General features: G+C 34.6%; 1 protein-coding gene across 9 annotated transcripts in view; it reads right to left on the bottom strand.

The window, feature by feature from the left end:
• Positions 1 to 27,172, bottom strand: part of LOC101897210 (PDZ and LIM domain protein Zasp) — a 368,113-nt gene that overhangs the window by 262,127 nt on the left and 78,814 nt on the right. The gene's annotated exons all lie outside the window — the stretch shown is intronic.

Below are 27,172 nucleotides of genomic sequence, written 5' to 3'. Positions count from 1 at the left end.
AAATTTAAAGGATAAAATTTAATATCTTTTTCATTTCATCACTAGTCTTAAATTGTATACCACTGACTAGGATAATCGTTACAAATAGTTGCTGGACATTGTTCGCTGTAAGGTGGATGACTACAAAATATTATGTTTCTTTTGTACAACTACGTTTTATAGCTTCAAGGATAATGATGGTTGAGAACGACGGATTAGTTTCATTACTAATTAGGAAATTTGTTTGAAATAACTTTTTAATTTATCCGTAGCCGGGAATTTTAATATTAAAATATTTAGTCAGGATATTTGATGTTAAAAAGGGGTATGAAAATAAAATGAAATTTTTTTTAATTTTGTGAAATTATGTCAAAAGTCCTTTACTCTACTCTATTTCGTAGCTTGCAAGGATTTAAAAAATTGTTTCCGATACATTTTAATAATTTTTTTTTTAATAAAATTTTAGAATTTTGAAATTCTATATTTATTTAGCGATCAAAAATGAGCGAAAAAAAATGAAGTCGGTTGATAAAATTTTGCTGAGATGTGTGTTAGGTCTGCAGATATTGAAAATGGACTTTTGGTATAGCCCCCATATACCTCCAAAATTCGGTACTTTAATGATTTGTGTCACACTTTTCACTGGAAATGTTTCAAATTACGAATATGAAGTTCCCAATGGCTACTATCATCTGTGACATAAAAGCGCATATGCAGGTGCACGACGTTCGTATTGCTCCCACATAACGGTTCCCATATAACAGTTGATAATTTATAAATTTCTTTTCAAATGGTAGAGAGCATTCCAAGTACGGCCCGGGCAATTTTTTTTTTAAATATTTAAAATATAATATTTTTAAGAGAGTAATTCTGATGAGTAATCGCGGATTTTGAAAGATGTTCTGAACTGTGATCGTGGATAATATAAAAAATATGCATTTGAAATACATTGTGACCTGTATTGGAGGATTTAGAAATAAATATATTTTCAAGAATTCGAAAGGGGGTTGGTGTATTATTTAGTCATATTTTGTGGAGGATATTCTGATACATTCCTGACAAAGACAAATTTTAGTACTGATTATGGATATTTGAGTAGGTGTGTGGATATTCCAAAATAAAACAAATAAAATTGCACCCAGACCGAACTTCTTATGCCCTCCACTATTTGGGAAGTAAGAATGGGGGCTATATAAAAATAATGGTTCATATAGAAATTGTTCTGTCACAGGGGTAAAAACTTTACGAAATCTAAATACCGAATTTAAAGTAATTCCACTAAAATCGTCAAATTAGCAAATATCGCGAGATACAATTTTATTGGGGTGATGCGTAAACATGGACCTGTATCAATTTTTTTTTTACCTCAGCTACTGAGGTAATATATAATTAATTACCGACAAAAGACGATACCTCTCGAAGGGTGTATCTGATTTGATCCAAACTTGGAACATAGTAATATTATTATCAAACATAGATCGAGTTCTGAAATGGTCCTTGTAGTCCACCCCCTCCCCCAAAATGTCAAAATTCTCAAAGAAAATTATTTACTGCACAGATAGAGGAGAGATAATACGATTTTACTCCAACTTTGCAAATCCTAATATTTATTTAAAATGGACCATATCGGTCCACTTCCTACAAAGGGTCAACATTTTGAATAATTATAACTCATATAAAATGTGAGGTAAGAGTCTGATTCTCTTCAAATTACACACATCACAATATTTTTATTAGACCTTGGGTGTGAAGATGGAATATATCGGTCCAGTTCTTCTGCTACCTCCCCGCAAAGGTGCCAAAATTTTTTTCATGGATATGAAGCTTCTAAAACGCGAAATTAACATCCGATTCCATTCAGACTGGGTAAATCTCAATATTTCCATCAATACAAGATCTGTTAAAAATATGGTAGAGATCGGAGCATTGGTACCTCCCCCAAAAAGGGTCAATTTTTTAACTAACCTAAACGTTCATAAAATCCGAAATAAGCATCTGGTTCTTTTCAAATTTCACACATGCCATTATTTTTACTAACACAAGATCTGTTGTGGTACTTCCCCCACAAAGGCTTTAAAATTTTGAAAAGAAAAAAAAAACGAAAAGAAAAACAAAACTACTAAATAAAGCTCGAAATAAACATACTACTCCCTTCTCTCACTCTTTCACGCATCCCAACATTTTTGCTCACGCAACATCTGTTGCGAAGATGATAGAATTCTGCCAAACCCTTCTGGTACCTCACCCACAAAGGCCACAATTTTCAATACTTACATCTACTACATGTCAGAAACGAATTAGACAATATTGGCCAAATGCCGCGAACCTCCCCCAAAAAGGGTCGTCAGCAGTTATGATAATCAAAACTTAAGGCTGGTGTATACATCTGTAGGCATATTCTTGGTCTAAGTTCAATCCCAAAACATGAGTACGAAAGTTCAGCACTCCATCTCAACTCCTTCGGAAGATAGAGAAGAATGAAAGATGAATATATATCCTTTGTTGGGTCTAAAATGATTATTTACATGAGTTACAAACGGAATGAGAAACACCCTCTAAGATATGGCGGAGAGTATAAACATGTAGATGGAACTTCTGCTACTACCTTATTTACCAACACCACTTGCATCTACTGTAGAGTGGATGACATCGGAAGTCATCTACTCTACAGTAGACGACTTCCGATGTCATCTACCCTTCAGTAGATGACTTCCGATGTCATCCACTCTACAGTAGATGACTTCCGATGTCATCCACTCTACAGTAGATGACTTCCGATGTCATCCACTCTACAGTAGATGACTTCTGATGTCATCTACTCTACAGTAGACTTCCGGTTTCATCTACTCTACAGTAGATGACTTCCGTTTTCATCTACTCTACAGTAGATGATTTCTGATGTCTTCTACTCTATAGTAGATGCCTCTTGATGTCATCTACTCTATGACTTTCGATGTCATCTACTCTACAGAAGATGACTTCTGGTCACTGACTTAGATGACTGTCAATGTCATCGGCTCTATATTAGATGACTTTCGATAACTTTTACTTTCACCTTCTCTGTAGTGTATGACTCCCTATATCATCGACCCTATGAAAAAAAAAACATCCCATACCATCCATTCTTTAATCGACAACCTTTACCCTCATGTAGGGCATCACTCCACTAGCTCTGCAGACTAGAACTCAAAATCAATAAAAATGGTTAGTTAACTCTTTAAAAACTCTGTTGAATGTGCATGGCCAACGGTTGTCAATCCATGAAAAGTACGACAACAACGACGACGACTACGAAACCCAACCAACGAACCAACACAAAGAAGTGGAGTATTAATTCAGTTTCATGCAATGTGTACTGATAATTGAAGGTATTTCATGCATGTACAATCCGATGATAATGCACTCACGTTTTAAAGTTATAAAATAAAATTTAACTACACATTTTTTGCACACTCGCAAAGACACACACACACAAACACCACTCACACATGACTTCATATACAGGCTGGCCATAATGAAGCAGACGATTTCCATTGAAAACTCATGGTGATAGTCATACATATATCCTACTATACAAAAAACAAGGAAGGAAGAACTCTTTTAAAAGTTCTTTTTGCCAAAGTTCGGATGCATGCCATTGCTGGGGGTATGGTTACTGTACACCTCATCTCATTCTCTTCGCCATGTTTGGAGAGCTCGGCCATGGCATGCGTGTATAAACAGTGGTGATATAGCTTTCGCATGTTATCGTTGAGTAACAGTGGCTTATATTGTTGCCCTACGCCATACCATGATAACCTGCAGCGGGTATCTCATCCACAACACGCCCCAAATTCTGGTAGTTAGTGATGCTGTAGATGGCATGCGACCATTGTCAGGGCCATTGCCAAGCTTAAGGGTTATCATGCGAAACGAGTGTGACGTTGTTGCTGCTATTGCTGCTGCCACCGCCATGCAAATCGCTTTTTCTCTGTTTGGCAGTAGATAATAAAAAGGGTTTTAGGGACATTCTCGTTTTTTTGCTTTGCATGCATAGATTGTTTTTAGCAAGCAGCTTAAAAAAAATCCCCCTTCTTGTCCCTCGCTATGTTTCCAAGAGTTTCACTTTTTTCTTAACCTGCTTTTTTGCAAATTTAAGCCATAATAGGTTGAAGTGCATGCCACTGACACTGCTGCCTGCCTGTCCGCTTGCCACTCTACTGCATTTGTTGCTACCAAATACACCGCCTAACTACATTAAGTCATTAAAAATCTGTCTAATAGGCAAAAAAACTTGCCACACACCACCTCTCCCGTACTCTAAGCGTTTGCATGAATCCTCCATGAGATTTTGTTGTCGTTGCCTAGAGAAGAGAAATCTAATGCACTGAGAGTCAGTCCAACACACATGTTGCTGATGGAGTAGATGATGGTGGAATAAAATATATCCTATGAGGACGTGTTGTACATTAGGGGGCAAGAGGGTGTATTAGGGTGGTATCATGTATGTATGTTAATAAAAGAGAAAAACGATCTGCTGGCTTAACTATAAATTGCTGAAGCAAAACTCTTTAAATTTTGTATTATGGGTTTTCTTGGTCCGAAGCTCTTAGATAAGGCTGAGTTTTTGGAAATTCATACTAGAACGAAAAGTACTAAAAAATTACTAAGTATGGTACCCTTTGTGTTTGACGAACCATTGGTACATTCATCAGGACCCTCATTCCCAATTTTAGAGTTCCATCTGTACTGGAACTCTAAAATTGGGAATGAGGGTCCTGATGAATGTACCAATGGGTTTTTTGGAAATTCGCACTATAAGCGTACGAAAAGTACTAAAATGTACTATATGCGATAGCATTTCGTATCATGTGACCGGTTAAAGCTAAACATTTGAAATTTTGATTGGGAATCAAGGTTGAGGAGTAAGGTTGATGTACGGATGTCGCTTTGGGTGTGTACTGAGGATTACGAAAATTACTAAACGGTACTAAATTTGGTACAATTTGAATTTGGAGGAAAGGTTGGAGCTGGAATTCTGAAAATTAAAATTACTCTCAGAGAGTACGATTGGGATATGACCATAGTTTTCGAAAATTGTACTTATGTGCACGAAAAGTACTAAACGGTACTAAATTTGGAACGATTTCAATTTGCTTGACCCGATAGAGCTGGAATACTGAAAGTTGGAAATAAGATTTCTATTGCATAGTAAGACTGAGGATTATAGGCAGTTTAGGAAATTCGTACTTATATGTACTAAATGGTGCAATTGGTATGGTACAATGGTACAATTTAAGTTTTAAGAGAACCGATAGAGTTGAGATCCGAAAATTTGAAAGTAAGATTTCTTTTCCATTGTATGATGTAGGTAGTTATGGAAATTTGTACTTATGTGTACTAAATGGTACTAAATTTGGTACAATTTGGGATTGGGTGAACCAAAAGACTCGGTATCCTGAAATACAGAATTTAAATTACTGTTGGAGTGTAGGATGGGGATATGGAAAAAGTTCTCGAAATTTGTATCTATGTGCACGAAAGGTACTGAATGGTACTATATTTGGTATTGCGTGAATGGATGTTGCTTGAAATCTGAAATTTAGCATTAGAAGAACTGTTAGTGTGTAGGGTTAAGATTGAAATGTGTATTTGGATATACGTAATAAAAAGTACTAAATAGTAAAAAATTTTGTATTTGGGTAAGGGATTGCATTCATATTTCCGCATACAAAGAAACAATCATATTAATTATATTTGACCTGGATATGTTGTTGGAGTGGAGGCACTATTTGTATGACCTACGTACACCGAAATTTTTTTTTTGTTTTTTTTTTTTTTTTTTGTTTAAGAAAAAAAATTTTTAATTTTTTAATAGTATTTTTGACGAAAAATCTGACTAAGATTTTTTTTAAGATATCTTTGAAAATACTTTTTGAAGCAAATTTTTTGTGCGACAAATTTTACACATGCCAATATTTCAATCAACACAAAATCTGGTGTGGAAATGGGATATTTCGGTCGATTTCTTCTAGTACCTCCACAACAATGGGTCAACATTTTGAATAGGTATGAAACTTGTGAATCGCGAAATAAGCTATCGATCTCTTTCAAACTCAGCACATCTCAATATTTCTATCAAGTCAAGATCTTTTGTGAAGATGGTAGATATCGGTCCGCTCCTTCTCGTACCTTCCCAACATCGTGTCAGCATTTGTTGACTGGAAAGAACCACCAATTGTCATCACGAACAATAGCTGAGGGTATACAGCTGTCAGCTAAGTCGACTGATACTTATTTACTTGTTCATATGCTCTGTGATGAGATTTATATGGCTAAAATACCTTTTATGGTACTTTCATGTCTTCTGCGGTCAGAAAACTTTTACGGGTCAACAAATGTGAAACCTTTCTTAGATCTACCAGGAGAAAAAAAAACATTGAGAGGATTCTAATGGCTAGCAGAACGTTTGCAGGCTTTTGATGGGAATCTTATGATCACAAGATATTTTTCGTTCTCAGGAACCTTCCTACCTTTCACTGGGAAACAAATTTATTTTCTAGTTTGTAAAAAAATCTACAGACCTGTTATGACTAGAAACCAACTTCTAGGTATACAATGGCTAATACCACAATGACCGGATCTCCTATTGTTGAATGATTCGAATTGAATGATTATACGTTTTCCATAACAGGTAGATATAAAACAATTTTTTGAGGGTTTATTTTGCGCTAAAAGCCTAGCCTAGGCCATTTGTGGTCTAGGACCAGTTGTAGGACTGTAGGTCACAGATATTTTATGGCTAGAGGACTTTTTATAGTTCTTCCGTGGCTAGAAGAAACTTTACAGGTTGACATGGCTATGTCTACATATAGAACAGTGTTGGTATGTTTGTTCGGTACACCGTAGTATTTTGTTATTAGTAGAGAAAAGTGGTAATGGTTACCAGGCGGTAAGGCAAGGAATACCTAGGTTTCGGAAAGAGCCACAAATCCTCATCAGTTCCCTCGTTTTTTTTTTTTTTTGTGGCTGGAAAATTCTCCCCAGAATTTACTTTAAAATAACTTCTGTGACATTTTTTTTTAAATTAAAATTTTTTTGCGGAATTTCTATCGACTAAAGATCGTATACAGGACCTCAATGTAAAGAAAATATTTTAAATTCTATATACGTATATAACACCGATTACGGGTCTTCTGCGACAAGAAATCCTCCTATAGGTTTTATGTAGCAAGAAAACATTTCTGAGGCCTTCTATGGATTGAAGACCTTTCTCTCTTTCTCTACAACTAGAACACTTTCTTTGATTAAAGAAAAAAGAAAACTTTAATAGGTATTATAGGTGTAGAAATTCTGTTACAGGTGTACCATATGTAAACTACTTAATCAGTGTAGATTGGCGACTAATTGTGTTTGTGAAGAGAAGATCTGTAAAAGTCCTTCTATGGAGAGGAGGTATTTAGTAAGTCTTCCTTGGACATTCGAATTTTCAAAATTATACCTCGAGAAGGTATCGTTTCCTAAGAGAACCTGGAATGTCTTCATTTGATAGAAGACCTATGGAAGTCCTCATATTCGGTTTATCCTAATATACTTATCTCACATCTACACAAGCCGACTGAAGTTCCCCATTTGGGGGTGCGTATTCATCGGGAGATTTGCAACAAGAGTTTTTGGCTAAATGTTACTGGGACATAACGCTAATTTAATTAACATTCATTTTGCGTCAGCGAATGTTTAAAATGTGTAAAAACTTCCCGGCTGATATGCTGCCGCCGCATGGCCCCCATCCGCTCATGACCGAGGAAGCATTAATTTGCATTTTGCGCATAATATAAATTAATTTGGCTTCTAATGGAAGTATTATGAAAATTGAAATTAAATTAATGCGAGAAACAAAATACCTGATAAGGAATGGAGAGAAATATTGAAGCGCTGAAAACAGATTGAAAGAAAAAAAGAATATTTTTTAAAATATCCCCTGAATCACCTTTATTTTCCTGAAATTCCATTTCAAATGGATATTTTATCAGTCATCTGTCTGCACCGGTATTCATTCATTATTTTATTTTCCAATGATTGCTGATAATGTCTATTGCTTCTCTATCCGTTTTCCATTTCAATGGTTCAACTGCAGCCAGCTCTATTATGGTTCACACCTAGCTAAGAGCCAACGATAAATTATAGCTACCTTTTAAATCAAAAACCTCCTCGACTGGCATATTAAACAGAATGTGTCATTATTTTTATGCTATATTTACAATTTACACGACATTCGTCAATTACAATTTACAGTCGAACGGCTGACGATTCTATTGATTATCCGTGGCATAAGCCAGTCACAGAGCAAAAAAAAACCTCTTTTAGTAGTGCCAGAGAACGAACGCGCCAGCGTCAGTCATTAACAGCCGTCATTTTCCTCAGTTCATTACAAAATCACAACAAAAGAAATGTAATTTCCTTAAACCATTACATTTCAATCCAAGTGGCAATTAGTCATAATTTATGTTGATAAATGATTTTTCTTTGTATTTTATTTCAGATTCTTATTCTGCGTTGGGCGTACGTACAACTTGGCGCTTGTCAATGAAAAGACGAAAATTATTGTGCAATAAATACTTATTAACAGCGATTGTTTTTTTTTTCTAAATTCATTTAAATATGTATATTTATTATTGCTTGATGTGGCGATAAAGGAGAATGACAAACTTGACACTACTTCCTTAAGGTGGAGCTTAAAAGTGAATAGGATGCAGGAATGGCACAGTGGTGCGCAAAAATTAGATTGGGAGATCACAATTTGAAATAAATCAAGTGAGGAAAAGTCAAAAGTCGGACGGGGCCGAATATATGACACCCTACCCAACTATGCGTATTTAGTAGAGTTCACGTAGCAAGAAAGTTTATACTGGGAATTTATGGGAACTAGATCATAGTAACTATAAACCAAATAACATTGCTGTATAGTGCATGATATGACTTCAATGAGGGTTAGATAAAAAAAAATATTTATTGGAGCAATACATATACCGGACCCAGTTTCACCAAATGGTAAAATTCGGTTGAATATGAAAAATTGTATTCAATTTGGGCTGATATTACATATATGGTGAGCAATAGATGTAAAATCAAATGAAGATGTATATCGAAGCTATATATAGAACTCTGAACCGATGTCGATAAAATTTAGCAGAGGTATTTTCGAGCATTATCTGATGCCCGGTATAATATATTATTGTTGTGGAGGGCATACTACGCATGTGAGGGACTTTAAACCCCAAATCTAATGAAACATATATATATATATATATATATATATATATATATATATATATATATATATATATATATATATATATATATATGTTTCATCCGATATATATATATATATATATATATGGGAGCTATAGCTATATCTGAACCAAGTTTCAGCAAATTTGATGTACTTGCTACTCGACTGAATTCCGTCGAATGTGCCAAAATTCAATTCACTTGGACTGATATTTGCCATTTGGTGCACAAAAACCAGAAATCGTATAATTTTATATATGGGGGCTATATTCAAATCTGAACCGATTTTGACAAAAATTTAAATTTATCTGATATCTGGTACCAAAGATTATTGTCGTGGATTACATGTGAAGAACTTAAAACCCCAAATCAGATGAAACATATACAGGGTGAGAAGAAACAACTGAAACCAACTTCAGACTGCTGTCATTTCTAAGCCACTCGTATTCCACTGACTGCTCATTATATTAATTACAAGCGTTCAGAAGCACTTTGGTGAGAATTTTCAAGAACAAAAGCTATTCGTGATGGAATTCAAACGTGATAGTGTGATTTCTTTATATTTGGCTGGAAAATAACAAGTGACTGGTAGCGTAGCCCGACGTGAAGGAAGTGGACGGAACAAAACAGCAACATCAGCAGAAATGGTTCGAAAAGTGAAAAAGCGACTTGATCGAAACCCGCGTCGCAGTAGCCGAAAATGTCTCGTGGGCTGATCATATCGCTATATTCCATTCGACAAATATTGAAAAATGAGCTCGGGGTAAAGCCATTGAAATTCTAAAGAGTGCAACAACTTACACCGCAGCAGAAAGAAAATAGACTCAAAAGAGCTAAAGAGTTGCTTCGCTTGGCCGAAAGTAGTGAACTGCCGAACTTGGTTTTCCGGATGAGAAAACATTTGTTGTCCAGCAGTTTGTAAACAAATAAAATGATCGTGTTTACTTGCCAAAGAGGTCAGCTGAAAATGTGCACCTTCGGTTGGCTACCAGAACTCGAGCGCCGGTCAGGGTGATGGTGTGGGCCGCCATAGCAGCCGATCAGAATAAATGCCGAAGATAATCGTGAAAATATTCTGGAGGGTGTATTAAAGCCTTGGGCACACAAAAATTTTGGCCACAGACCTTGGACATTTCAACAGGACTCTGCACCATCGCACACAGCACTCGCCACCCAAGAATTGTTAGAAAATTAGGTTCCTCGCTTAATTTCCAGCGCACAATGGCCATCAAAATCTGTGGATACCAATCCGTTGGACTATTGTGTCTGGAGTATTTTGGAAAGCAAGGTTGGCACTAAACAAATACCAAAGTGTCGATCACCTCAAGCAAGCGCTTCGCCGGGAATGGACCAAAATACCGTAGAGCAACATTCGGACAGCGTGTGACGGTTTCATTGGTCGTAAGGCCAAAAGTGACCAATTCGAACAAATCTAAACTTATTCTAAAATTTGATGCTATTTCCGACATTTTTTGCTTTCATTCGATATTAAAAAAGTAAAAATTATGGCGTTTTAATTTGTTGCAGGTTTCTTATCTCACCCTGTATATGGAAGCTATAGCTATGTCTGAGCCGATTTTCGATGTACTTGCTTCTAGAATGAATTCGGTAGCCAAATTCAGGACTTTTGGACTGATATTGTTAATTTGGTGCACAATCCTGGGGCAAAACAAATATTGTTTGGAAAATTTGGTCTCAGTCGGATATTAAAAGCGAATTGTATTTTGTTCACGGAAGTACATGGACAGACAGATGGACTAACATGCCTGAATCGACTCAGAAAGTGATTCTATGAAGATCCTCAAAAGTCTATCTCAATTCCTTTCCCCATGTTACAAGGAAATGCACAAAGACCTAATACCCTTACCACCATGTGGTATAGGATATACAAATACAGTTATTTCCCTGCAAAAATGTGATTCTTGATTTGAAACACAGAAATTTTTCAGTTTATATACTTTGCATCCCCAAAGTTGCCAATTAATCTAATTACGCCAACTTAACAAGTTGTTAATTAACGCCCATAATTTATTTTGGCCCACATGCCTACGTTCAAAATTTTCAACAATTTACACGTCAATTAAACATGCCATTATCGTGTCAATATTAATTATTTTGTTTAACACAAAAAAATATAATTAATTTAATTTATTTATTAACGAACTACCACAAGCAAAATACGGTAATAAAATTTTTATTAAATTGTTAACAACTACTGAGAATAATAACAACAAGAGCAATGCTTTTTTATCGCATTAATCAAATTTGGATTTAATAATTTGAGTTTTCACGTGCCGCAGCAATCAACCAAGGCAAGCGACCAAATATCAAGTGTTTGGATGTATGTTTTTTGGTTTACATTTTCCCCCATAATTTTTTTATGATTTATGTGCAATGGGTTGTTTTTGTGAGGAGAGACAGCAAAACTTTTTGCATATGCTATTTTACAATAAAAGGTATTATTTTATGGCCATAACTAATGATGCCTGAGGCAATAATAATTTGCAATTTAGCTAAAATTTATTGTCAATTAAAGTCGTGAAATAAAAAAAAAGAACAAAAATTTATTTATAACAATATTTTATAAGATTGATTTTAAATTTAAACAGTCTTTCGATAAGGTCTTGAGACCCCAAAGAGTTACATAATTCAAATAAATTCCAAGTCGATTTATCGACGTCAGTCTGTCCCTCTGTCTATCTTTCGAACGAATTAAGGTAAGAGGAACTCATATTTATTTTGCCAGTAGGCAGGTTAAGTTCCTAAATGGGCTATGTAGGTCCACGTTTTCATATAGCCCCCACATAACGGTACCTCCCGATATTCGGTATTTTGATGATTTTAGTGACATTATTCACCGAAATTGTTCCAAATTTGGTATTTGAAGTTCGTTATGGATACTACAGCCTAAGAGAGAAAATTGTCTGTGCAAGTCCACGTCTTCATATAGCCCCCATATAACGGTACCTTCCAATATTCGATATTTTGATGATTTTAGCGTCATTATTCACCGGAATTTTTTGAAATGACGTATTTAGAACTCGTAATGGGAACTACAGTCTGTGACAGAAAATTGTCTATGCAGGTCCAGGTCTTCGTATAGGCCCCATATATCAGTACCACCCTATATTCGGTATTTTGACGATTTTAGGTACAATACCGAAATTGTTTGAGATGTCGTATTTGAAGCCTGTAACAGAAAATTGTCTATGCAGGTGCAGGTCTTCGTATAGCTCCGATATAACGGTACCTCCCTATATACGATATTTTGATGATTTTAGCTACATTATTCACCGTTTATTTCATGTTTGGAATTTGAATATGGTAATGTCTTATGACAAACAAAGCCTATTGAGGTTCACGTCGTAGAGAACCCAATATAACGGCTATATTCGGAATTTTTAAAATTTTAATAAAATTTTTAATGGATATTATTTTTTGAAAGTTTCCAAATTCGTTCCAAATGGTATAGGGTATTCGAAGTTCGGCCCGGCCGAAATTACTGCTTTTTGACTTGTTTTCTTTATTCGCCGACGAGTACACACTGTGCTGACGTAACTCGTTACTTGGTATTGAATAAAGTAATTTCATTATACCCTCAGCTATATGGCCACAGAGGATATATATCATTTGATGTGGCCAAAATGTGCCTCATCGAACTAACAGTCCAAATTTGGTACATTGAATAAATTACCTTAAAGATCAAGAAAAGAACCTCCGAATTTGTTCAAACTTTGTTTGTTTTTAAGTGTTTGGTTAGGTTTGAAAATTGACAATATTGGCCCTCACTATTAAGTACCTCCGCCTCAAGGGGCCAAGATATAATAATAAATCTTATAAAATCTCACTGTCAAAATTATTTCTGGCTGGAGAGTTTTTTTTTTTTTTGTTTTTTTGGATATCGCTTATAAAAGACGATTCGAACATTTTCTTTTCAAACTTGCCACATGCTAATATTTTTGCCAATACAAAATCTAGTGAGGAGATGGAATACATCGCTTTACTCTTTCTGGGCAACAAGTAAGAATTTTGAACACAAACTTTTTTTATCACAATACTTTTACCAATCAAAGATCTGATGTTAATATGGAATTTATCGGTCCACTCCTTTTGGTACCTCCCCACAAGAATTCAATTGAATTATAATAACCCTTTTTCGAAAAAGTCAGCGGTTTTCTTCAACATCGTGTAATTCAGTATTAAAATAATTTATTTTCCTTTTTTAGTATTTAATATGTGCCATTACCAAACATTTGATAGAAAGGTATAAAAATTAAGACCAATCAAGCAAAATGCAGAACTATTTGCTTTTTGCAAGAGAAAACACTTTTCTAAGTAATTGGCGGACAGAAGGTACACAATAGTTCTGAATAGAAACACTTTCACAAGGATTACAGATAGACGGCTTTTAAAGGATTTCCATGGACAAAATACATTTTACCGATCTTCTAATTATGCATGTCTTATTGCTATCAATTTTAGTAAAAATCAGAAGCATTTCTTCTATTCTATTTTTATAGTCGAAATGACGTCTACGGATCTTCTATCAGTCCCATAATAGGTAGGTATTTCGATTGCTCACCATATAGACATAATATCTTGACTTCATACTCTCACATAATCCATAATTGCATTGAAAATAAAAATTACTTATCTATTATTGTAGACATTAATTGACTGGTATATGATTTAAGATAAAGAAAGAAAACCGACACTACAGCAAAGACAGCCACCATAATAAAATGCAAAATATTCTGTTCGGCCGTCTGTCTGCTTGATTGTCTGAGAATTAGACACACCATTTAACAACTGGTTTTTGACATTGGTAATTTTTATACCCTACATCACAAGCTGGTCAGGGTATTATGTGTTTGTGCATTTGTTTGTAACAGGCAAACGAAAACGAGGTAGACCCATAGTTCCTTTTGATGATATGCCTAGAATCACATTCTGAGTCGATTAATGCATGCCCGTCCGTCTGTCCGTCCGTCTGTTCATGTATTTTTGTAAACAAAGTACAGTTCGCATTTATTACCCGATCAAGATGAAATTTTGCACAAATCATTTGTTTGGCCCAAGGAAGAACCCTATTGAAATTGGAGATAATCGGTCAAAATTTAGATATAGCTTCCATATATATCTCCGTCCGATTTGCCTTTTATTGTGCACCAAATGTGTGATATCAGGCCGAATGGTATGTAATTTTGTACATACAAGCAGATTAGGCCTGAAAATAAGTATGTCAAATTTTATCGAAATCGGTTCAGATATAGCTATAGCTCCCATATATATTGTTCATCCGATTTGTTTTTTTTTTTTGTCCTCCGCAGCCGTAATATGCACTCTGTAACAACAATATTTTGGGAAATATATCAAATACAACTCAGAAATACCTTTGCTAAATTTTATCGAGATCGGTTCAGATTTGGATATAGCTTCCATATATAACTTCGTCCGATTTACCTTTTATTGTGCACCAAACGTCTAATATTTAGCCATGGGGGATGAAATTTGGCACTTACGACCGAATTGAGTCTAGAAGCTATTATGTCAAATTTGGTGAAGATCGGTTCAGATATAGCCATAGCTCCCATTTGTGTATTTGTTACCCACAGCCGTAATATGCACTCCGTAACAACGATATTCAGGGAAATATATTAAATACAGCTCAGAAATATCTTCGCCAAATTTTATCGAGATCGGTTCAGATTTGGATATACATCCCATATATATCTTTATCTGATTTCAAATTAATTTTGCACCAAATGGACAATACAAGTCCGAATTTAAAAGATACAAAATGCTTCGGCATTTTTAGTCTTTTAAACTTTATATTATAATTATAGCGTGTATGATTGAATACTCCCATAAAAACTTTCAATTGTTATGTGGAGCTCTACCAAATTAGCAAAGTGGTGTAGGGTATCACAAAAACGGCCCCGCCCGACTTTAAGACTTTCTTTACTGGTTTTCTTTGTTTTGTATTTATTTATCATGACATGTAAGCAAACAATTAACACTTTTTATGTAAACGTTTATAACGGTTATTTTTCACAAGGAAATTTTGTAAAATAAATGACAACAGCAATTTACAACAATAATAAAAAAATTATAAATAAGTAAAATAAAAAAACAAAATAAAAAAAATCACCAATGCGGAAAACAAACAGAATAGTAATTCAAACAAAACACGCATAAATGAAGTCATGCAAATTTATATCAACTTTTTTGTTAACACTTTGATGGGTGAGAGAAATTTAAAAAAAAAAAAAACATTATTTGAATTAAAAACAAATTTAAAAATGTTATCGCAAAAACTCAAAAAAATGCTTTAGACGGTCCTTAGCAAACTCCCCTTACAATTAATGTAAACTCCTACAAGGGTTAAAGCTCCAAACATATGATAAATATTTGTTGTAAAGGTGAAAGACCCCAAAATTGCAAATAAATTTGTTACAAACACACAACAACAATGAGATATAAAAAAAAAAAACATAAAAGAAACAAATAAACGTAACTGATTTCCAGACAGACAGACGTCGTTCTACCTAGACAAAATAAAAACCCCTATTGATGCTTGGCAAAGCTGTTTTATACTACTCTTATTCTTGCTTTTGTTCTATTGATTTAACAGACACAGCGATACTGACTTAACAAATGATTGTAGCCACAAAAACAACAACAAAATCCAAATTAAAAAACGTTTTAATAGACGAGGTGCTATAATTGTCGACACACACAGAAATTAAAATGCTTGTTGGGGTTTGCTCCCAATTACAGCGTTTTTATTTTTGTATTATCACACCCGTTGTATTTTTATTCATTTCTTTCTTCTCTGTTTTCATTTTGTCTTAGCAAATTCTTGGTCTTTTTTTATAGGTTGTTATTGTTGCGTTTTTCATTGTCGTATTTTGTGGTTGATTTGAAATGATAGAAACATTTTGTAATATGACATCATTGTGGGATCGAAAAATCAAATGAGTATTGAATGCTTTCTTGATTTATCGAACCCCCCTGGCCACCCTTCAACCATACAGAACGAACAATATTTTATAAATTGTAAGTTATGTGAATGATATGCAAATTATCAAATCGCTCAAAAAATAATGATAATAATAATAAAAAAACATTAAAAATAATAAAAAATAATAATAATTATTATTATTTATTTTAATTAATTTTAAGTATATGTAATTTTAATATATAAAAGAGTAGAAAACAAGTAAAATAGTATCAGTCGGTTTTGCCGACAGATGTATACCCCCAGCCTTGAGTTATGAACGTGACAGATTTGGACTATATCGACTACTTCTTGTACTTTATATGAGATAGGTGCACAATTTTGGAAATATGCGTCAGGTAACAGATATAGCGGACCGAAGTATTCCATTTTCCACTTCATCTAATACAGATAATTTATATTGGTATGTGCAAAATTTGAATATTCGTATCCAATTTTATGCGAAATCATAAATTTCGACAAATTACACATTCATATCAGAATACTGGTTAAGAGAAATATTTAGATATAACAAGTTGTTAAGAATCATCGACTTGTTTCGCCAGTTATGACAATTATAAGTTGGCAGATCTTGTGTTGATGAAAATATTGAGAAGCTCCAAGTCTGGATAGAATCGGATGTTAATTTTGCGTTTTATGAGCTTCGTGGATACTCAAAATTTTGATCCTTTGTGGGGGAGGTACCAGAAGAAGTGGACCGATATATCCCATCTTCACACCAGATCTTGAGAAATAATGGGACGTGTGTAATATGAAGAGAACCGGATGTTTATTTCGGATTCTTTCCTCGTTTTGATTATTCAAAACTGTCATCCTTTGTGTGGGAGGTACCAGAACGAATGGTCCGATTTCTACCATCTTTATAAAAGATCTTGCGTTTATAAAAATATTGAGACGTACTAATTCTGAATGGAATCGGATCTTAATTTAGTGTTTTAAGAGCTTGATCGATATTCAAAATTTCGACCTTTTGTGGGGAAGGTACTTGATGGAGTGGACCGATATTATCCATTTTTGCATCTGATCTAGAACTGACGTAAATATCAGGATTTGCAAAGTTGGAACATAGTCGGATTATCGATTCTCTTTCTGTGCAGAAAATATATATTTTATTTGAAAATCTCGATCATTTGTGTGGGAGGTACCAGAAGGAGTGGACCGTTATATTCCATCTTAACACCTGACCTTGGGGTACATTAAATATTGGGATGTGTGAAATTTGAAGACAATCGGACTCTTACATCAATTGTATGAGAGTTTTAATTATTGAAAATATTGACCCTTTGTGGGGGAGGTACCAGAAGGAGTGGACCGATCTTGTCCATTTTCACACTAAACCTAGTACTGACGCAAATATTACGACTTGCAAAGTTTGAGCAAAATCGGATTATCGCTTCTCTTTCTGTGCAAAAAATATATATTTTTTTCAAATGTCGACAATTTGTGGGGGAGGTACCAAAAGGAATGGACCGATATATTCCATCTTAACATCAGACCTTGGGTTAACATAAATATTGGCATGTGTGAAATTTGAAGACAATCGGACTCTTATATCACAGTTTATAAGAGATGTAATTATTCAAAATTTTGACCATTTGTGGGGGAGTTACTTGATGGAGTGGACCGATATTGTCCATTTTCACACTTGACCTAGCACTGACTCAAATATTATTGGAGCAAAATCGGATTACCGTTTCTCTTTATGTGCAAAAACTAAATTTTTTGAAAATTTCGAACTTTTGTGGGGGAGGTACCAGAAGGAGTGGACCGATATTGCCCATCTCCGAACTCGATCTAAGTTTGAGAAAAATATTACGATGTACCAAGTTTGGGCCAAATCGGATACTCCCTTCGAGAGTTATCGTGTGCACCAGCCAGCCAGACAGACGGACGATCGGACGGTAATCGCTAGATCGACTCCAAATGTTCTGAAACGGATTTGGTCCAAAGAGACCTAGGGTCTAAAACCGTTATTTCGACTAGGCACGTTTTGGCCGTATAAAATGATATATACCCTCTGTAGCAATATGGCTGAGGGTATAAAAACTGCCTTACCTAGAATCAACGTCCAGGCGAAATGGCTGAAGCTAGAATCTGGAAATTTTGCATGGGTATCTATATTGGTGCGTTGGCTGGGCTTATGGAAAATCGTACTAAAATGGTACGAAAAGTACTAAAATTTTAATACTTTGTATTAGACAAACAAAAAGAGCTAAACCAACGGATTTTTGGAAATTCGATATTTAGAGTTACGAAAAATGTTAAAATGGCAATAGAGATGAAACAGGTCAAATAGCAGTAAGTTCGGCCGGGCCGATCTTTGAATACCCTCCACCATTTGGAATGGATTAGGAAATTTTCAAAAAAAAAAAATAATAATAAATAAAATCCAGTAAAAATTCTGTTGACATCTTAAAAATACCGAATATCGGAAGGTGCCGATGTATGGGGGATACACGATATTGTGGACTTGTATAGAAAAATATATTTCTGGGAGAAAAGTACTCACAAAGAAGTCCTTGTGCAGAATTTCAGTCAATTCCGTTGAAAAATGTGGCTAAAACCGATGGTATGGGGGATATACAATATTGTGGACTTATATAGAAAAATATATTTCTGGGAGAAAAGTACTCACAAAAAACTCCTTGTGCGGAATTTCGGCCAATTCCGTTGAAAAATGTGATGTTTGAAACCATCAAAACATCGAATATTGGGAGGTACCGTCCTATGGGGGGCTAAAGTACTCACAAAGAAGTCCTTGTGTAGCCCAGAATTTTAGACAATTCCATTGAAAAATGTGGCTAAAATCATCAAAAGACTGAATATTGGGGGGCTTCGTTATATGGGGGCTATACGATATCATGGACCGATATAGCCCATCATTGAACATGACCTTCCTGCACACAAAAGACAGACCTGTGCAAAATTGTAGCTTCCTATCTTAATTCGTTTTGACTGTAGCGTGATTACAGCAGACGGACGGACAGGGCTAAATCGTCTTGAGAATATTGAGGTCTCTGATCAAGAATATATACACTTTGTTGGGTCAAAAATTATTATTTCGATGAGTTACAAACGGAATGACGAACTTAATATACCCTCCATACTATGTATGGTAGAGAGTATAAAAACTTGAAATTCGGTGGGAAAGGTTGGAAAGATAGATTGATATATGAAGGTGGTTTTGGTTGGTATCTGGGATTAAAATGTGTACGAAAGGTACTGAATGGTACAATATTTTGGTAATGGTTGAAGGGATAGAGCAAAAATTCTGAAATGTGATATTTTGATTACTGATGGTATCTGTGTTTGAGTGCGTCCTGTATTTGTACGAAAAGTGCTAATTGGTAGTAAATTTGGTATTGGGTGAAGGGATAGAACTGAAATCCTGCAATTTGAAATGCTTGTCTTTTTTGGCGTCCTATATTTGTACGAAAAGTACAAAACGGTGCTAAATTTTGCATTGGGTGATGGGATAGGGCTAAAATCCAGGAATTTTAAAAGTTATGTCTCTGTTGGCGTCCTATATCTGCACGAAAAGTACTAAATAGTGCTATTTTTTCTATTCGGTGAAAAGATTGGCCTGGAATCCTCAAATTTGACATTGAGGTCTCTGTTGGTATTTGGAATTCAGACATGGAAACATTTTTGAAAATGTGTACTATAATTGTACGAAAAGTACTGAACAGTGCCACATTTGGTATTGAGTGCATCTATAGAGGCGGAAACCAGAAAATTGCTATTGAGTTATCTCTCTTGGCATCTGGTGTTGAGATATGGAGGTGATTTTGAAAATATGTACTATAGTTGTACTAAATTTGTCAATGGAGGAAGTTACACAGCTTGAATACAGAAATTTGATATTAGAGTCAACGTTGGTATCTGAGGTTAAGATGTGGAGATTATTTTAAAAATGCGTACTATAATTGTTCGAAAAGTACAAAATTTGGTATTTGGCGAAGGGATAAGGTTAGAATCCTAATGGAATGGTTTTACTAATATTCTATTCGGTAAACTTTAAAATGAAAATTTTGGGAGAATTTTTGTTGTAAAAGATAAACATTTTCCTAATATTTTTATTCCGGAAAATTAAAACGTACGATGTATGGAGTTTCTATCAAGAGATCTTGTCAAACTCAACAAATAATGCATTTTTAGTACTAAAACGGCCTAGCATGAACTGGATTTTTCGCTGACCATTATTATAGAATCCTGAAAATTGGTGAAGATGTAGCTTAGAGCCAGGAGACGGACATAGGGTAATATTTATTCCGTAAGTGTACTAATAGTACTAAAAGACATTAGTAGTCGAATTCGTTGTTTTAATCAAACGCACAAAATTTTGAAACGATGCTAAATTTGGATTTGGGTGAACGGAAATATGAAATGTGCATACTTTGGTCCCCGTTGGTGTATAAAGTTGAGATTTGAAGGTGGTCTTGGAAATATGTGCTTCAAAGTTTGAAAATTACAAAATACTACTAAATTTGATATATGAGCGGGAAATCTGAAATTTTGTATTCGAGCAACTTTTGGTGAGGTGTGATTGGTAATAGGGGGGTGGTAGATTTTAAAAACGTACCAAACACTACGAAAAGTACTAAATTGTATTACATTTGATGTTTAGGGAAGGAATAGAGCTGAAAATCAGATATTCGGAATGATGGTCCTTGATTCGACCTCCAGCGTTTAGGCAAGGCCTATACCAAAATGTATCCGAACAATGTTAAAAAAATTAAGAAAAGGTCGAACATTTATGCAATTTTTTTCATCATTGCCAACTTAGATGGTATTTAATCATAATGGGTCAGATCCTTTACTACCTACCCCTACATTTGCGCAATATTCTGCAAAAAAAAAAAATTTTAGCTAACAAAATTTTTTCTGAGTGTATCCAAGAGATGAACTCACATTGGCGCTCTTTGCCCCCAGAACAAAAAAAAAACCTTTTTGAATTTATCTAACACCCTCCAGGAGGCAAAAACTCTTTTTTTATGGCACCACATGAATAGTGGCGTAACGAACGAACGAAAACATACATTATCTTCATACATGTTTACAATTATGGTAAAAATATCTTGATGAGAAATCATTATTAATTGCGTTCATTCTTGTCCATAATTATTTCACTTCAAAAAAATTGTTTATGGTTCAAGACAGATTTATGAAAAAAAAATCCATCACGTTAACGAGCAAAAAGATAATTAAAACCAAATAAAAGAATCAACTTGAATGCGTGCGAGTCTGTGTGGGAATCGTGGTGGAATGTTCGGCTTAGAATTCTAAAGTGTTCGAGGTATTGATACTATGTGGCGCTCAAATCAAGTGGCAATGCAATTGCAATTTATCGTATTTTTTGTTGTTGTAATAAAAAATACAGATTTTGTACCGCCACCAAAGCTAACACGTACTTATGAAAATAAATGTCACTGGAGAAATGAAATGCGGAAATGATTCGCACTCGTTACAAATAAAACGAAACATGCTCTTGGCATTTTAAAAATGCTTAAAGGGAAGATTTTTATTATTAAGAATAATTTAAATATATGTTTTACTATCATTGTCACAGAAGACATATCTTTTGGAGAAATAAAAGACGGATGAAAAAAGAGGGATTTAAAGGTATTAGGAGTACATCTATCACTAAATTAAAACAATAGTTTGATGATGAAAAATTCCCTTGGAAAATATAAAGTCTAGGAAACTTCCTTTGAACTATATTAAACACTGGTGGCATTTGAATTACTTATCTGCTTTAAATTATACATTTATTTGTCGAACATACCTGCAAAGAAGAAAATAAAAAAAAAAAACAATTAGAAATTTTAATATATAAATAAGAAAAAAATATACAAATAAACTTTTAATACAAAACAAGTAAAACTACTTAAAAAGTCGTAAGTTCGGCCGGGCCGAACTTAGAATACCCTCCACCATTTGGAACGAAACTGGAAATTTTCAAATGATAAAATCCTTAAAAAATTCTCTTTAAATTTTAAAAATACCGAATATAGCCGTTTTACTGGGGTCTATACGACGTGGATCTACATACGTATTGTTGGACATAAGCCATTACCATATTCAAATTCGAAAATTTGAAATAAACGGTGAATAATGTAGCTAAAGTCTTCAAAATATCGAATATAGGGAGGTACAGTTATATCGCTGTGCGAAGACAATTCTCTGCCATAGGCTGTAGCATCCATTACGAACTTCAAATACGACATCTCAAACAATTTCGTTGGGTATTGTACCTAAACTCGTCAAAATACCGAATATAGGTAGGTACTGATATATGCGGCCTATACGAAGACCTGGACCTGCATAGATAATTTTCTGTCCCAGACTGTAGATCCCATTACGAATTCTAATTACGTAATTTGAAACAATTCCGGTGAGCATTAACGATAAAATCATCAAAATACCGAATATTAGGTATATGGGGGCTATACGAAGACGTGGACCTGCACAGACAATTTTCTGTCATAGGCTGTAGTATCCATTTCGAATTTCAAATACTAAAGTTGAAATAAATCCGGTAAATAATGTCGCTAAAACCATCAAAATACCGAATATCGGGAGGTACCGTTATGTGGGGGCTACATGAAAACGTGGACCTACATGGCCCATTTACGAACTTAATCTGCCTACTGGAAAAATAAACACGTGTGCACAATTTTAGCCATCTATCTCAATTCGTTCGAAAGATAGCGTGATTACAACAGACAGACGGACAGACAGACAGACAGACACCTGGGTCTGACATGAGTATATCGAGGAGTTACAAACGGAATGACAATATTAATATACCCTCCTGGTGGAAGATATAAAAATTATATAATAGGTCATTAATATAGAAGACATTTTAATGGTCATCTCCGGAACTACATAGGTTTGTTATAGATATATGGCTCTATAAAAATTTTGCAGGTCGTCAATGGAATATGGTCCTTTTAGAAGTTTTTTTTATAGCCAGAAAGCCTTCTGTTGGTTTTCAGAATACGATCTTCGATCTTGTATATACAGGAGTCTTGTAAAAGACGAATTTTGTCTATAGAAGAGCAAAAATCGTCTTCTGTATGTAGAAAGCCGTATCACCGATATAATTCTGATTTCAGAAAAAGGTGTGACAATAATGGTCATGGACTATTTGTGTGATTTGATCATACAAAAAAATATATATTTTTTTCAGTTTCATTTCGATAGTGCATGAGAAGGGTCTAATTATCATTTCCGGACCACTTATATTTAATTTTTCCATAATTATCTCAATACCTTAAATATTTTTTACGTCATTCGTACTATCTTTATACCCTACAACACTATGTGTTGGGGGTATTATAAGTTTGATTTGGCCAAAAATTATGTAACACCTCGAAATATTGGTTTCCCACATAGGAAAGTATATATGGATCTTCCTAGCTCGCCGAGCTGAGTCGATCTAGCTATGTATGTCCGTCCGTCCGTCTGTCCGTCTGTCCATGTTAATTTGTAATCACTCTACAGGTCGCAATTATGGCCCGATCTTCACGAAATTTAAAATGTAGGTGGGGTTAATGTCAGAATAGAACCCTATTTCTTTTGGAGATGATCGCCAAATGTTTAGGGGTTGAAATGGACCAAATACTGAAAAAAATGTCGGATTTTGCAGTAGCTATACAGGTCGCAATTATAGACCAATCGACGCGGAATTTCGCATGTAGCTAGAGTTTAGGGCGGGGAAGAAGCCTACCAATTTGGGTGGTCATCGGATTATACTTAGCGGGTAAAATAGACCATATCTTTTGTATTGAAAAAATTCAAAAATTTTTCATTAAACCGCGAATATTTTAAATCCCGGCGAAATCACAAAGCCATGACAAGGGTACTTCTGATCTTTACATTGATGTTAACATCCAACAAATCGGATATATAGCAAAATATTTGCGATATATATGCCTATCAAAGAAGATAGGCTTAAAAGATCTCATATATGTCGAGAACGGCTGAACTGATTTCAACAGTTCTCATTAATTCAGAATGGCCTCTTGGCAGGAAAGAAAAAACGTCTGAAAAAATCGCATAAAAATATCTCTCTAAAGATGAAAATATTGATTTTGTAAAATTGTCTCATATTTTTTCAATTTTGTCATATTTTTGGCATATTTTCATTTTGAATTAAACATTTGGTAATATTTCTACAGCTAACAAAACTAAGTAGTTAGGATATCAGGATATCATATACAGATCGCATTTATGACCCGATCCTTACGAAATTTTGCATGGAGATAAGATGAGGGTCAGAATAGAAGCCTACTCTTTTTGGAGATGATCGCCATATATTTAGGGGTTGAAATAGACCAAAAAACTGCAAAATTGTCAGCAGGTCGTAATTATCGCCCGATCCTCTGGCACATTTGAATGGGGGTTACTGGACATTGCAAAAGCCAAGCAGTTTTGGATGGCCATCCAAAAATATTCAATGTGTGAAATAGTTTGTCAACTTTTGTAGAAAAAATACGAAAATGTCCATTCCAGTGACTTTTTGGAGAATTCACAAATACAGGAAAGACGCACTTCTAACTATTTCGTTAACGCTGATTTCGTTGAAGAATGCAGTCAAATGTCTGTATCTCATATAGATGCGTTTCAGTCAAAAACCAATAATAAATGTTAATCTTTTGCCACTTCTGAGAGATTATAGGTCTTTGGGAAATATTGGTTCCAGATCTAGGAAGACCATTTACGTTCAACATCTACCAATAAATTGGAAATGAGCAAATTAGTTTAAGTTGCTATTATTCGAAAATTAGAGAACGAAACCTGATGGTTTTCTTTTATTATTTGTCACAATATCTTGTGCAATTCTTTCGAGTATCTCGCCTATATAAACTGTATCGTTTATTATAGTGTTGTAGGGTATTCAACGGTCGGCCCCGCTCGACTGTAGCCTTTGCTTACTTGTTTTTAAAATAATTTATGGTTTATTTAATAGTACAAATATAAGAACGATTATTTTTTAGTCAAAATATAAATTTCTACGAGAAACCATTTTCGAAGACTCTTCAAAAAATATTCTTTAAAAGGTGAACGTCTCGAAAGCACTTCAAAAAATATTCTTAAAAAAATCCCTCGTTTTCAAAGAAAAATTTTTTCAAAAGTCCACGTCTCTTCAAAAAATATTCTTTAAAAAATCCAGATTCTTCAAAGAAAAATTCTTAAAAAAGTCCACCTCTTGAAAGCTGTTCTAAAAACATGCTTTGAAAAATCCATGCTCTTCAAAGAAAAATTCTTTCAAATGTCCATGTGTGGAAAGCTCTTCAAAAAATATTCTTCAAAAATCCAAGTTTCGAAGGCTCTTAAAAAAATATTCCTTAAAAAATCCAAGACTCGAAGTTTTTTCAAAACATATTCTTTAAAAAAAACACGAATATGAACACGAAAATAAAATTAAAAAAAAACAGGTAAAAAAGCTGTAAGTTCAGCAGGGCTGAACTTTGAATGCCTCCACCATTTGGTACGAATTTAACAATTTAAAAAAAAAAAATTAAAATCCGTTAAAAAATCTGTTAAAATCCTAAAAATACCGAATGTAGCCTTATTTTAGGAACAAGCAACGTCGTGGACCTACATAGACAACTTTTGTCACAAGCTATTACAATATTCAAATGCGAAACTTGAAAAAAAAATATCTGTTTATAATGTAGCTAAAATCATCAAAATACAGAATATCGGGAGATACATGGGTGTTATAAAACGTGGACCTGCAGAGACAATTTTCTATTATAGGCTATAATATCCATTACAAATTTCAAATGCGAAATTTGAAATAATTCCGGTAAACAATGTCGCTAAAATCATCAAAATACCGAATATCAGGGGGTACCGTTATATGGGGGCTATACAAAGACGTTGGCCTGCACAAACAATTTCCTGTCATAGGCTGTTGTATCCATTACGAACTTAAAATGCGAAATTTGAAACAATTCCGGTAAACAATGCCGCTAAAATCATCAAAATACCGAATGTCGGGGGATACCGTTATATGGGGGCTATACGAAGATGTGGACCTGCATAGACAATTTTCTGTCATAGGCTGTAGTATTCATTATGAAATTCAAATACCAAATGTGAAATAGTTCATGTAAATAATGTCGCTAAAATCATCAAAATACCCAATATCGGGAGGTACCCTTATATGGGGGCTATACCAAGACGTGGACCAACATGGCTCATTTTCTGCCTTAGGATGTAGTATCCACTACAAACTTCAAACACCAAAATTGAAACAAAATCGGTAAATAATGTCGCTTAATTCATCAAAATACTGAATATCGGGTGGTACCGTTATATGGGGACTATACGAAAACGTGGACCTACATGGCCCATTTTCAATACCAAAAGTCCTGGAGACATAATACATATTTGAGTAAAATTTGATCAACCTACTTCATTTCGTTCGGAAGCTAGAGTGATTTCCACGGACGGACAGACGGACGGACGGACATTGATAAATCGACTTAGAATTTTATGCTGATCAAGAATATATATATACTTTGTGGGGTCTAAAATGTATATTTCGAGGTGTTACAAACGGAATGACAAACTCAATATGCCCTCCATACTATGGTGGAGGGTACAAAAACAACAAAATATTTCTCACTGTGTTGAGAGAGGTAAAGAAACACTTTTATTTCGAAACAAATACAATAACAAAATAATTTTGAATTTCTCTGCCTAAATTAAACCTCAATAATTTTTCTCCTAAATTTGTTGAAAAAGATTTTCTATTCGCTTTATTTAAGCCTTAATGACCTCCACGGCTTTCCTGGTTGCCAGCACTAAATCATCCAACACGCAGCAAGGTTATCATAATTATTGTTAAATTACAAAACCCTTGTCGTTTGTGGGTCAAAGGACAAT

This window comes from Musca domestica, unplaced genomic scaffold (assembly GCF_030504385.1).
Source record: "Musca domestica strain aabys unplaced genomic scaffold, Musca_domestica.polishedcontigs.V.1.1 16, whole genome shotgun sequence".
In the NCBI taxonomy this organism is placed as follows: domain Eukaryota; kingdom Metazoa; phylum Arthropoda; class Insecta; order Diptera; family Muscidae; genus Musca; species Musca domestica.
Note: the sequence above shows the minus strand (reverse complement) of the source record. Positions and strands in the feature narration are given on the sequence as shown.